Here is an 8,444-nt window from a genome sequence, read left to right as displayed (position 1 = left end):
TTTGAAAACAAGCTTACGGTTACCAAAGGGGAAAGGTGGGAGGGAGAGATAAATTAGGAATTTGGGATTAACACATACACACTACTATATATAAAATAGATAAACAACAAGGACGTACTGTATAGCACAGGGAACTCTACTCAATATTCTATAATGACCTGTATGGGAAAAGAATGGTTATATGTATAAGTGAACTACTTTGCTGTATACCTGAAACTAACACAACATTGTAAATCAACTATACTCCAATATAAAATAAATATTAAATTAAAAAAAGATGTGGTATATACAATGGAATATTACTCAGCCATAAAAAAGAATGAGATAATGCCATTTGCAGCAAGATGAATGGACCTAGAGATTATCATACTAAGTGAAGGAAGTCAGAGAAAGACAAATATCATGATATCACTTATATGTGGACTCTAAAAAAAATGATACAAATAAACTTATTTATAAAACAGAAACAGACTCACAGACATAGAAGACATAGACATAGAAAACAGACTATGATTACCAAAGGAGGGAATAAATTAGGAATTTAGGATTAAAATATACACACTACTATATATAAAATAGATAACCAACAAGGACCTACTGTATAGCACAGGGAACTATACTCAATATCTTATAATAACCAATAATGGAAGAGAATGTAAAAAAAAAGAATATATATATATATATATATATATATATATAACAGAATCACTTTGCTGTACACCTGAAACTAAAACAACATTGTAAACCAACTATATTTCAATACAATTAAAAATTTTTTTAAGATATTAAGAAAATATTGCAATTATATGCCAATAAATGTGACAATTTACTTGAAATGGACAAATTCCTTTAAAACACAACCTGTCAAAGTTAATCAAGAAGAAAGAGAATAAATATTTAATAGTAAATTGAATATATTATCAGAAAACAATCCCTCTTAGAAAGAATTAAATGTATTATCACAAAAAAAAACCTCCCACAAAGAAAATTCCAGGACCATATGGTTTCACTGTTGAGTTCCAACATTTAAGGGAAGTACATTTTTTGACTCACTAGAATGGATAAGTTTAAAGAGAATGACAATATCAAATGTGGGTAATATGTGAAACACCTTTCATACATTGCTGGGGAAAATGTAAAATTGGACATACAACTAGTAACTTCTCTTATAGGCATTTATCTAACATAAATGAAAACATAAGTCCACAAAAAAAAGAGTTCCATAATAATATTCAGAAATACCTTATTCATAATATCCATAACTGAAGACAATGCCAATTTTTAATCAATAGGAGAATGAATAACCAAACTGTAGCATATTCATACAATGGAATAGTTCTCTAGCAATAGAAATAAATTATGTAGATACAACATTGTGGATAAGTCCCTAAAACATACATTGAGCAAAATAAGGCTAAAACAGAAGATTTCATACTGTATGATTCCATGTGTATAAAATATAAGACCAGGCAAAATAATCAGTGATGACAGAAATCAGAAGAGTAATTTTCAATGGAGAGTAACTACTGACTTGAACAGGGTAAGAGAGAATTTGGGGAGGTAACAGAAATGTTCTACCTCTTGGTGTGGGTAATGATTACATAAATGTTTGTATTTATCAAAATTTATTAAATTATATACTTAAGGTCTGTGGATCACACTGCATGTAAATTTTACCTCAATAAAAGTATTTTTTTAAATTTCATTGGCATATAGTTGATTTACAATGTTGTGTTAGTTTCAGGTGTATAGCAAAGTGATTCAACTATACATAGACATATATTCATTCTTTTTTAGATTCTTTTCCTATATAGGTTATTACAGAATATTGAATAGAGTTCTCTGTGCTATACAGTAGGTCCTTGTTGATTATCTATTTTATATATATTAGCGTGTGTATGTTAATCCCAAGCTCCTAATTTATCCTTCCCCCATAAAAGCATTTTAAAATTTAAAGATTTGTCTCTTAATAAAATTGGGTTGGAAAACACCAAGTTGACCAAAGTGAAACAGGTTCCTTTCCTGAGGGACTTCTCAGAGCCTTTAAGAAGACAATAGGCATTGTGTCTATGGAAGAATATAGTCTTTATTATTGCCCAGAGTTATTTATCTATGGAATTTGTTTCTTCTTCCAGAGCATCTTGAAGCACTAATGTTCTGCAGAAAATGCTTGTGGAAGTGCTGCCTTAATGGCATCTTCCATCAGATCAGATAGTTGCCTGGGCAACATTGTAGGCAGAAAAAATGCAAAGTGACCACCCTGTCTGATAGCATCCATGTTGGAAACCAATTCACTTTAGCGTTGAGAAATCTTAGCCATCAAAGTTTTGCAACTCATACATTTTTTATTCCTGTAACACATGGTAGTAAATAATGTAGGACTGTTTCCTCTTTTACCAAGAACTCTTGGCCTATGTGTACAGTGTTACCAGAGAACTATAGCATTTTACATTTCCTTTCATGGAAATCCATCCAACTGAACTGTTCCCTCAAAGTGGAATTATTTATATTTAGACTGTAAATGACACTGTACCCTTCAAGGCCCAGCTCAAATGCCACCTTCATGAATCCCGCATAAAGCCTTTTCAGATCCTCTACAAACTGGAACCAGCTTTTATTTCTCTGAACATCTCTCTCTTTCTTAGTTCTTATTATTTTCTCTCTTTTATTGGCATTATTTGAACAGTTTACATATTCCTCTAGAGATATGGAAGCTGTATCTCTCTATTAGGCAAATATCACATTGAATCAATTCTTAATTCTCATTGAAATAATGAGAGAGCACTTATGATTATTTTCACAGAGGAGCTTCAATCTCTGGAATCAGAACTGCTTATTCTCTGGAATCAGGGAACTGCTTATTCTACATTACTTTGTAACACCAGTTCTCCAGGGAGTAGCCCAGATAAAATTGAATGCCTGGTTTGTTTCTCCTATTGAACTCAGCAGGCTGCTTCATTTTAAGGGATAAGCTTCCTGCCATCTCTAAAGATCAGTGACATAGCTTGATAATTCATGGTCTCCCCCAAAACTGTTTTATATTAATTAGCAACAAGTCAATAAATTGATAGATATTTACATAGCACCTACTTTGTAAATTACACAAGATTAGGTCACGTGAATGACTAAATATACTTATGAAATGACTCAATTTGTCAGATCAAAGAGGAGCAAATATAACCTAAATGATACTCTTAGACATGTCAAAAAAATATTTGTGAACTCTTATTTAAACCTTTTATTTCTCCAATGGGAATGTAGCTGCATGGCTACAATGAGCTAGTGAAATTCCACATATAAGCATGTGGAGCAAAAATTTGGTCTTCAGCTAAAATTAGAGAATATTGAAGAGAGAAGGGACCACCTCTTCTACTTAATAGATGTGAAAATGAGACCAGAAGAAGTTGGGTGATATATGTAATGTTATGACATCAGTTAAGGAGAGAGGCATATCTAGAATTCAAATTATCGGATGCCTAATTCAGGGATTGTTTTCAACTATTTTACACTGTTTCTTTTTAAAGAATTTGTACTTATCAGCAATTAACCAGCAAATTCTATGCACTTGAAAACTGAAGATGTTTAGTTACAATTGCACTACTTTGCCCACATGTGACCCCCTAGGCCTCTGGAGGCTGGTTTAAAGAAAGTAATCTACTATTAAAAACTTAAGAGTGGCAAAATACCCTTTAAAAGTAAAAGCATTTGAGGAAGCTTACCATTAATACACAGGTAAAATAAAATTCTAAACATTTAATAAAAACCAGAAGAGAAGGCTCAAGAAATAAAGGATGAGGATGGGAGAAATATTACAACACGGACACATCACTTGGCACTAATTACACCTCAGGTGGGGAGTTAGGTGCCTGTGGGGTGAGCGCAAAAGAACACATTTCACTGTTTTTCTTTTCTACCTTGACTTCTGTATCCTAGTACTACTTATTCAAAATATAAACATAAAAATTATTGGCATTCTTAATCATTAAAAAATTAACAAGTAGATAACCCATCTCTGCAAAGCAATAATAATAATAGTGCATCTTAGTCTCACAAGCAGCAAGTGAAAATATGCAAGCGATATAGACAACAAAGCTAACAGTTCTCTGGGTTATTGATAACAACACTCCCCCCGTCCATTAGTGCTTTCCTTTTTCTCTCTCCCATTTTACAAAGCCTAGTTGGACCTCCATCACCTTTATAATGATTTTAATGATTGCTCTGGCCCTCATGAAGCCTTCTTCTCTAAACTCTGGTAGACCTTGCATACCAGGCCCCCTGCCTACACTCAAACACTGTATCATACCACTCCTCCTCCCTTACTTTGCTCTGGCCACAGTTGGCCTTTTCTCTGTTTCTCGAACATGCCAACTCATTCCTGAATCAAAGATTGGTCTTTATTATTCCATCTGTCAGGAATTTGTTCCTCTCAACCTCCACATGGCCGACTCTTTCTTGTGACTCAAAGCAAAAGCTCAAATATCATTTCTTTGTCAAGGCTACCTTGACAAGACCACCCAATCTAAAGTAACACAGCAAGATCCTTTTTGACCCACCTCCTAGAGAAATGGAAATAAAACCAAAAATAAACAAATGGGACCTAATGAAACTTAAAAGCTTTTGCACAGCAAAGAAAACCATAAACAAGACCAAAAGACAACCCTCATAATGGGAGAAAATATTTGAAAATGAAGCAACTGACAAAGGATTAATCTCCAAAATTTACAAGCAGCTCATGCAGCTCAATAACAAAAATACAAAAAACCCAATCCAAAAATAGGCAGAAGACCTAAATAGACATTTCTCCAAAGAAGATATACAGATTGCCAACAAACACATAAAAGAATGCTCAACATCATTAATCATTAGAGAAATGCAAATCAATACTACAATGAGATATCATCTCACACTGGTCAGAATGGCCATCATCAAAAAATCTAGAGACAATAGATGCTGGAGAGGGTGTGGAGAAAAGGGAACACTCTTGCACTGCTGGTGGGAATGTAAATTGATACAGCCACTATGGAGAACAGTATGGAGGTTCCTTAAAAAACTACAAATAGAACTACCATACGACCCAGCAATCCCACTACTGAGCATATACCCTGAGAAAACCATAATTCAAAAAGAGTCATGTACTACAATGTTCAGTGCGGCTCTATTTACAATAGCCAGGACATGGAAGCAACCTAAGTGTCCATCGACAGTTGAATGGATAAAGAAGATGTGGCACATATATACAATGGAATATTACTCAGCCATAAAAAGAAATGAAATTGAGATATTTGTAATGAGGTGGATGGACCTAGAGTCTGTCATGCAGAGTGAAGTAAGTCAGAAAGAGAAAAACAAATACCGTATGCTAACACATATATATGGAATCTAAGAAAAAATAAAATGTCATGAAGAACCTAGGGGTAAGACGGGAATAAAGACACAGACCTAATAGAGAATGGACTTGAGAATATGGGGAGGGGGAAGGGTAAGCTGTGACAAAGTGAGAGAGTGGCATGGACATATATACACTACCAAACATAAAATAGCTAGCTAGTGGGAAGCAGCCGCATAGCACAGGGAGATCAGCTCTGTGCTTTGTGACCACCTAGAGGGGTGGGATAGGGAGGGTGGGAGGGAGGGAGATGCAAGAGGGAAGAGATATGGGGACATATGTATATGTATAACTGATTCACTTTGTTATAAAGCAGAAACTAACACACCATTGTAAAGCAATTATACACCAATAAATAGGTTTAAAAAAATTAAAAAAAATAAAGTAACACTTCTCCCATCCTCTACCACACCCCCCCATCCATATCTATCATGTCATCCTGTTTTATTTTCCTTCTCCTAGCACTTACTTCTACCAGATATTATCTTTTTAATTTCTGTTTACTTTTTATTATCTGGTTTTCTCTACTATACTATAAGGTGAGAGATTTTTCCTGTTTACCACTGAAGCTCTAGCTCTTAGTACATTGCCTGGCACATAACAGCTGTGTGCTAAATATTGGGTTTGCCAAAAAGTTTGTTCGGGTTTTTCCGTAACATGAAAAACCCAAACGAACTTTTTGGCCTACCCAATATTTGCCAAAGGAATATCCTGTATCACATTCTGCCCTGTAGTTCTTGTGGATTATTTCATTCTTTACTTCCTCAATTAAATTACAATTTCCCTATAAGAACCATGGTTCCCTAAGAACCATGCTCCATATTTCATCTGTCTCTCCTACTGCTTACAGCAAACTTCCAGGTGGATCTGCCATCTATAACTTATTGATTGATTGATTGACTGATCAGAGCTTGTAACTGTTAAATGAGATGGCAGATACCAAGGAAATACAAACAGCTGATCTTAAAGGGGTTTGTGGATGATGTAATTTAACTGCCTCCACACATCCAGAATGGGTAATGAGTTGTCTCATCACCTAACACAGAGGCAATAGACACCCCTGCTCTGCAGTATCTATGAAAGCCCAAATGTCAATACCAGTAAATGTCTGAGGTTTGCTGCTCCCCAGAGAGCTTTTAATAAAGGGATAAAGTAATGCATTAAAATGTAAATTCTGCCATTCTTCCTCCTTTGCATTTGGGTAATGTCTTCCTTCCAAAGAGCTCAAATAAGTGGTAACAACTCTACCTAACATAAAATACAGTATACATCTCACACAGTCCAAATGAACTGAAATTAAAACTTGTAGGAGTTGTTCTAAAAATCTCTCTTGGCAGCAGGCATACAAACTTGAAAAAATGCAGATAGAGTTATTTGGAATGAAAGCTGACTTGCTCACTTAGTCTCTGTAATTTAAATTCTTGGTAGGTCAGGGGAGAGGCTGAGGTAGCATAGGAGAGATGCCTGCATTGCCACCTTAGCGATCTATGTTCACTTAATTGAGAAAGCCAGAAACTTATGTCAGACCTCCCTGAAATGTCTCTAGTAAGTAATACTAGAATTTGCATGTAAGAAGGACTTGTATGGTTTCTTCAAATACTCAACAAATATTTATTCAGTACCTAGGAGGCAAATGCCAGGTTAACACCATGAAAACCCAAGGCAAATGCCTGTCTTCCCAGGTTGGTTAGGGAGATAGGTGAGTAAAGCAGTATCTTCAAAACAGTGTAATGGAGCTCTGATGAATATAAGGTCAGGGAAAGTACCTAAGAAAGATATCTAATTCTATTTTGGAAGATCAGAGAAGGTTCTCAGGGAAGCAATTTCTCAGCTGGGCCTTAAAGCATTTGGAGAAGTTATCCAGACTAATAATGAGGGGAAATAGTCCAGACACAAAGAACAGAATGTACATAGTACTAGATGCAGAGGAAGTATGGAGTATGAGGGACATTTAAATAAATAGTAGCTGAATTACAGAGAATACAAGACACAAAAACAGAGCCATGATCTGTTCTGTAATTACAATTAATTTTATTAGGATATACCAAAAACAGCCTATCGTTTGGTGTTTTTTTAAAGACTTTATTGACCTACAGCCAAGCAAATAACATAGCTCCTGAAAGAAAAGTACAGGAGTGTTCTCCAAGCATGCCATTCAAACATTTCCCTGACATCCTTCCACCACGTCCCCCACCATGACACAGCTGATGGGATGGATCCACATTGTCTAGTGGTGTTGTCTGACTATATTTGTCTCCAAACACTTTGCCTCTATGTCAAATCTCATTTGCTTAGCTGAGGGGTTTAATCTCCTTCCTCCTCCTCTCTCTCCATTGCACCTTGCTACTTTGTTTGGAGAAGCACCAAACTTCTCAGCAAGAGCAGCTTCAGTTATCTGATTACTGCTAATATGCAAGACGAATGTATAAAGCGATGTGAATCTGGTATCATCCATCACACAATCAGATGCTGGCCTTTCTTTAACGAGAGCATTGTGGAGAGTGAGATTATTAATTAAGACACAATATGGTAGAGCAGGCATATCAAGGAGAAAAGGCCGGTACTATGAGGCTCCACCTGTGGATTTCTGATTTCGGAACCACAGCCCTGCTGTCAATCTTCTCAGGGGACATACATCTTGGCAGGGTTCACTCTGCCAGGACAAGTGTCAGTGAAGCACACCCATGTGGGAGAAGAATAGGATGACTTTGGGTTAAGACTGCTGTGAGGAGACTGCAGCATGGCATTCACTGGTAAACCAGACAAGACAGTTGTAGGCATGCAGTAAACACCCACCCAACTGAGTGCACACTATTTAACGTGGCCAGGGAGGCAACAAAGCGAGGTGCAAAGAACCCAGGGCTGGGAGTTTTGGAGGCTGGACTCCAGTCCCAGTTCAGCCAGTTCCTCATTCCAAAACTTGGGCTTCACGTTCTCTACCCAAATGAGTCAGTTACCTCCCAGTGCTGAACATTCTCTGACTCGCTCATCATCTTTGCCACAGTTCTACAAGACGAATAGTCTCCATGACCACCTCCTTGGCTTGGCTGCTAAAGAC

The sequence above is a fragment of the Orcinus orca genome, chromosome 3 (assembly GCF_937001465.1).
Source record: "Orcinus orca chromosome 3, mOrcOrc1.1, whole genome shotgun sequence".
In the NCBI taxonomy this organism is placed as follows: Eukaryota; Metazoa; Chordata; class Mammalia; order Artiodactyla; family Delphinidae; genus Orcinus; species Orcinus orca.
Note: the sequence above shows the minus strand (reverse complement) of the source record.